The sequence below is a fragment of the Corvus brachyrhynchos genome, unplaced genomic scaffold (genome assembly GCF_000691975.1).
Source record: "Corvus brachyrhynchos isolate BGI_N302 unplaced genomic scaffold, ASM69197v1 scaffold114, whole genome shotgun sequence".
NCBI classification, from domain to species: domain Eukaryota; kingdom Metazoa; phylum Chordata; class Aves; order Passeriformes; family Corvidae; genus Corvus; species Corvus brachyrhynchos.
Window position 1 is genome coordinate 698,981 of NW_008238337.1, and position 6,736 is coordinate 705,716.

General features: G+C 43.0%; 1 long non-coding RNA gene across 1 annotated transcript in view; it reads right to left on the minus strand.

Moving 5' to 3' along the window:
- Positions 1 to 6,312: 6,312 nt before the first annotated feature.
- LOC108446853 overlaps positions 6,313 to 6,736 on the minus strand; it is a 20,844-nt gene continuing 20,420 nt past the window's right edge. Inside the window, exon 2 of the long non-coding RNA XR_001862171.1 lies at positions 6,313 to 6,602. This is a non-coding gene — a long non-coding RNA (uncharacterized LOC108446853). The remainder of the gene's footprint in view (positions 6,603 to 6,736) is intronic.

Below are 6,736 nucleotides of genomic sequence, written 5' to 3' on the forward strand. Positions count from 1 at the left end.
TCCTGCCTTGCTGCTGCCATCCAGGGCGTAGGAGATAGGTGGCTTTTATTTTCTCTTTCTGTTTTCATTGCACATCTCTTTGGGGGGCTGGAGGGGGCCAGAAGGGCTCACAAACGTCTGCTAAAAACCTGCCTGCAGCCATCTGTTCCCTCTGCTCCTGTGCTCCTATTTTTGGGCTGCGCTGTGTAGTTACGAGGTACCAGGTGTGCAGCTCCAGGTGAGACACGTGGTGAGCTCAGGGGAGCACGCTGGCATATGTGGGACCTGCAAGGGCTTCATTTGGCCAGCTGAGGGTCTGGCCAGGCATGTCTCTGAGCCTGCACAGCATCAAGTGTGGAAGTGCAGGTGCTGATTTTGGTATTACAGCTCAGACATTTGATTTTCTGCATGGGGAGGATGAATGTAGTGTGGCCCATGACAACTGAGCATCATAATAATAATAATAATAGTGCTCTAAATAAAGCCATTATAGTCACCACTTACAGTGTGGTTTATAACTTTGGATCCCTCTACACACAATAAACCTAGGGCAGGGTGTGAATTTTCACTACAGCTTAAGCAAACCAGAAGAAGAAAAAGAATATGTATTTTTATTTTCATTTTATGAAAACAAAGTCGTTGGTGTTTCACCACCAGGGCTGAGGCAGATTTACCCTGAGTACACCTTTACTATTATATATATTGCATACATGTATATACACAATATAAATTATACTCAGGTAATTATAGTATAATAAGTGCTTATGAATATTAAATGACTGTATTCAATAAATTACTCTCTCAGAATCATACAGAGCTTGGTGATAGAGCCAGAACCCTATTCCAGATTTCTCATCTCCTAAACCAGGGTTTTATCCATTGAAAGTTTCATTCAGAATTTCACATTAGCATTACAGTTAATGAGATCCCTGCAGCATCCTGTAGCCAACATTTACAACACTCCTAAATTTTGGTATAATATTTGGCGATCTGCTTTTCTTCAGACTTTGTGTTTAACCTCACAGTGGATTTTGGCTCTGATGTTGGCTTTAATTGTGGCAGGAGCCCCACCCGGGCAGCCCCAGGTGCCAGCCCCCCTCCCTGACCCAGAGCCCTCTGACAGGCAGAGCCTGACATGCTTCAAAAGTTGTCTTCATCAGAATTCAGAGGAAAGATGGTCCCAACATACAGAATAAAACACATCACTGCTCTTGATAACTTGTCTGTTTCAAATGAGAAATCACAGTAGTGTAATACTGTAAAAATTAGACAGAATTTTTCTGCTATTATACCAAACAGCCTGCTTAATAAATGGGTAATGAAAAAGAATAATTTATTACAGCTTGTGAATTTTGACAGTTCTAAAAAGATGTTCTTAGAGTTTCCCCAAAGGGAGAAGAAGAATGTTTCTTCCCTAACACACTGGCGTTAGATGTAATTTCTCTGTCTGTAGAATTTTGCTTCTGCCTGGTAGAAGGGATTAGATTTTTTTTCTTACATCATAACCTATTTTAAGCAATTATAATCTATGGGTAATAAATCATTTTCATTCACCTCTCATGGGGAGAGAAAAGATGTGAGAAAGCGTTCTGGAGTTTTAATTTATATCAATGTTTGCATTACTATTAAATGAATTAAATGGGTTCTACAAGTGTTCTCTCATAGATCTGCAATAAATTATGGAGCATCTCAACCTAAGTCATTTAATTGTCTCTTTTACCAGCTTTTTGTTTTGTTTTAGTAATTTTCTCAGCTGGGTGGCACAAACAGTTACAAAGCACACTGAAAAGCTCTGAAGGCTCTTGGGTATTGCAATATAGGACACCACTTCCCTCCTGCAAGCACGGCAATCCCTGGGAGCTGCAGGGATCTGCAGAGCCCCAGCAGCACAGGAACCCTGCAAGCACTGACCCTGCTGAGAGCCCTTCCCATTCCTGAAAGGAAACACCAGCCCTGGCAAAAGCAACTGGGATTTTTCACCCAGGGTTTATTCCTACCTTATCTCCTGGCAGCATGGCATAATTATTATGGTGGGAGATTTTTTAAATGACAAGAGAGAAGAACTAAATGAATCAGACTAAACATATGAAGGCGGAGCTGGGGCAAACACACATTAATGGGAATAAATATTTGGACTTGTATTCCACACTTTCTTGTTGGGCTTTTGGAGGAGCCTAGAAAGGCATCCCCAACCACAACTGCAAGCACTGTAACAATGCTTGCTCGGTGCCAGCCAGAATTTAGGGTTGCGTTCAGTTTTCAATCATTAATTGTATAGAACCTAAATGTAAAAATGCTCTCACAATAGTAAGGAACACCTACCCAACATTTCCCAAGCTCAGAATGATTTTCAGACATGGAGTTGGCACACGGAGGTGCAGCTGATTTACCAGATTTACCTGACAAAAGCCTGGGCACAGCTTTAATCCACGGCACAGCTCGTGAGCACAGCCTGGGGGGGCAAGGAGGAGCCACCTCTGCTGGCCTCCTGCCCCTTCAGGCCACAACTCCTCCCCAGTTTTTGGTCTCCTTCCAGCTGCTTCTTTTTTACTGTCACACTGAGGGGGACTGAAGGAGACCCAGGAATTTGTGAGTAAGGAATAGGAGCATAATATTTCAGAAAAAACAGTGATGTGAAGGACACAAGGACAGGACTCTGTAGCATATGACTGACCCACAGTCAGGCAAATTCGTGGAGCCATCATCAGTGCTCTCCATAATGCAATTCCCTCCAGAAAATCAGCAGGGATTTTACCCCCAGAGCATCTGCAGACTTTGATTTGGATCCAGGGAATTGCTTAACAGCTGGAAAATTTGAAAAGCTGAATGGGAATGGTGTGTTATGTAATTTTCTGCTCTTGCTGAGTGGGGGAGTCGGGCAGGACGAGTCAGTGCTGGGGGTCACCCCGGGCTGGGGCAGGAGAACTCACCTCGAGATCTCTGTGCTGGCTGAGCCTGGGGCTCTGGGGACGCTGCAGAGCAGAGACGAGTTCAGGGCTGGCACCAAGTCACAGCAAAAACTGAGATTTTTAGTTCATTTATAATCCATTTAATTTAGGCATGAACAGCATTGAAGAGAAGCTGTTTGTTGCAGTCAATGCAGGTAACAACATGCAACAAAGCTGCATTAACTGCCCCTGCTGTTAGCTGTTGTTTGAACTAAGTTCTCATTGCCAAGTATCTCATTGTGGCCATTAGGTGAAATGAAAGGTTTTGGTCTCTTACAAGGGTGGACCTAAGGGAAAAAAGGATGTTTTGCTCATTAAAAAGTTGGTTTTATTTTTTGAGAAGCTCATAGTACTTCAGATTTATGATAAGTGTTTGAAGGAGCGATTATGTTTTCAAGGAAGGACACCCTTTTCTATTAAGAGTACAAATTTGACAATTCAGTGGAAATTTTGCTAACTGTCCAAAAGGCCTGTATGTGCATATAGAGTTCATTTGGAAATTGGGATCTGCACAGAGCTCAGGGATACCTACATTCTATTGTCAAAGAAAGTGAGAAGGAGTTTTGGGGCTAAGCTTTCCTGGTTAGCAGGACCACTGTGGTGGCAGGAACTAGGAATCAACATGGAGAAAGTAATTTATATAACCTCGGTGCTGCTCCAGGAACCTGCCTGAGTTCCATGGGACAGAACAGGGGAGAAAAGATGATTAGAACCCATACAGGTGTTTTGGGAACTGTTGACGAGGGCTGTGCATGGCCACTTGTGACTTGTAGGTCTTGCCTGTGGCATGAGCACCCAGGAGGAGGAAAAACTGCAGGTCTTCATTGGCTTGTCTCTGGCATTGATAGGAAAACCCCTTTGCCTTCTATGCTCTGTCCTGCTGCATAGATTTCTGACATGTGTCTTCAATTAGCACTAATTATGTATTCAAAGGAAGAGTAAGGATGTTCCTGTTTTTCTAGAGGGGGTGAAAATCATGTTTCTCTGAGCTTAGCTTTAATATCTCTGCATCCTCATTCTCTATTTCAAAAGCAAAGCTGATGCCATGAGGCACTGCAGGAATTTGGAAAATATGCTTTGCTTTTGAAACAGAAGCTTCAAATCCACTTTAAATCCCATATAAAAGTTAGTCCAAGAAAGTCAATGAATGAATCATGATCAAAGTCTCTTTATTGAATTTTCTAACAACTTCCAACAAAATATATTTTAAAAGGAACTGGCTGCATCAAGTGCTTTCCAGTAAGCTGAAATGATAACTCTCAGCTCAGGGTAGCTGGGAGAAGTGAGAGATGAAACATCAGTGCCTACATAGCATATGGGCTGTTTTCTGTGAGTTGCCTAGCAGTTCTGAATTCCAAAATATTCTGTGGGAATTTTATCACTTCAACTTTCACCTGTTGAGTTTTGCAGGTCTGGGTACAGTGACAGAGTATCAGTTCCATGCTATTTTTTCAGACCTTGTTAACAGGAAAGAAAAATATTATTCCTGAAATTTTCCATGCAGAGAATTACCAGTTTAAATTGGTATCCAGTTCATGGAAGGCTTGTGGAGTCAAATGCATTTAGTTTAATAATTGTAGTCTCGTGAGGTTTGTTTATTCAGAAGACTTGCACATGGCTGATTATACTGAAATTTCATTTCTGCCTTTGTATTGACAGGGGAAGGGTCACATTTTTGCATTTTGCAGACAACTCTGATCCTGGGAGTAACGAGGCAAAACACTTTTGTTTGCTAAAGGGGTTGTGCTTATCAGTAAAACTCAGGAAACAACCCCAAAACTGCTGTCAGGACAGGGCACACCTGCACTGCTAAAGCCATCAGAGCTAAAGCACCTCGGAAGGCAGAGGCAAAGGTGACAGCAGAGCTGTGGAACGTGGGGACATCCCTGTAAAATGCCAGGGGCTTTGTGTACCTGTGCAGAAACCCACCCTGGTGACACGGACTGGCTGAAGCTGTTCCTGGGAGGGCCCCTCCTCAGTGCTGGGTTGGGAAATTCGAGGGCCAGCTGTGGTTCCCCAGCCTCTGGAATTTGGCCGTGGTTGCTCCGTGGAGGGGGAGCTGCCCCCCAGCTCTCACTGACACCAGTCTGGGAGCTGGCTGACAAAAGGGCTCTGGAGGATGTTTGTGTTGGACTCTGAGCACCAACACCGACTCCTCTCCTCACACAGAGCTGTCCTACCCTGCATGATGTGTCTGTAGCATTCAACAGGGTGCTCCATAATGCTCACCAGGAACAGCAAGGGTGCCAGAATCCAGCCTTTAATCTCTGCTAACTGAGTCATTGCTGAGGTGAATAATTTACTATGAGGACAGAAAGTTGAGCACTGATAGAAGGAATTTGCTGAATTATGATTTCTCGTTCCTTTCTGCAAGTCTCTGCCAATAGAATTTCTAAATGCTGAGTTAGACAAAGTTAGGTTGAGTTTATTGTTTCAAGCCTGTTGTGCCCACAGCATTTTCTTCATTCAAATCCCAGTCCAGGAATTGTGCTGCACAACAAACCTCACAATAAACACAAAAAGATTCATCATTCACCACTATATGTGAATGTTTCCCTCTGTTTGAACCATATCTGTGGCTTCCCAGAGAATTGAAAACACTCCTCAGCCCTTAACGGGCACTTGACATTTCTTGGTGTTTACCAGTAGTGCCTCAGTTTCTCTGAACATTGCCTCTCTCTGCCTAAAGACATCCCAAAACCAGGTAATTCTATTTGTGAATTTCAGTATTGTGTTAAAATGGAAGATAATGTGAAAATCTGAAACACTTATGGAAAATTCATGAGCGATTGGTATCAGTGCAGGAGAACATGGCAGGGAACAGAGATGAGAGAGGCAGGAATGGTGTTCCAGTATAAATCCCAACCAGTATGGATATTCTTAACCACACTTCAAGTAAGTTTTAATTTGAGATTGTTTCAGCACTCGAGTTTACATTCCATTTAATTTTCTGTTGTCCTTTGATTTATACCCTGTCCTGTGTACAACCATATGTTCCTTGGTTTTTGGAACTGTAAAAAAATGTGATATAAAAAATAATGTTTACTTTTAAACCCTTTTCCATGCAGCCTCTTTTCTTCTGTGTATTTTGTGTCAGCTTCAATAGTTGGGCGCCCTGCGTTTTTAGCTATCACCTCACAGCCCTGACCTACAGCTTTCCCCACATTGTGTGTAACCACAGAGAGGGCTGTGATGTTAAATACAAAAGAGGAATAGGAGTGTTGTAAGGTCATATGCTTCTTGCATAAGGGATTTCAAAGGCAGCAATTGTTTAAAGGACTTGAAGATGACAGAAAATAATCTGTGTAATCCAACAATCAAAACCTGTATTCATTAGCAGAGGGAACTTTGTTGGGTGCCTTAGAAAATGGAAAGGTGAGTCGTCAAACTGAGAGCAGGTCTTTAATTTTCCACATTTCAAGGTGCAAAGAATAGGCTCTGTGTGTTTGGACCATTGTAGTTTTGACTTTCATATTTCTAAACCTCAGGATTTAGATCTGAATCTTGAAAGTGGTTCAGACTTTCGCCGGTTCTCCTGTCCTCAGCTGAAACACAATGTGGAGTTTTTTCGAAATAATTGTGCAGCTCTGACCATTCCTTCAATAAGGCATTTTCTACATGAGCAGGATTCTTTGAAGTGCGGAGCCATGAAGATGGCGAGGCCAGAGGTGAAAGCTGTGCAATAGAAGTGAACATTCCAGTCAGAGAACGGGTTGGAGGGGTGAAGGAATTAGTCTATTGATATTCAGTGCTTTGACCTGCTAACAATAGCCGTGGCACAGGGGTGGCAGCGGCGGGGCCCCCCCCCC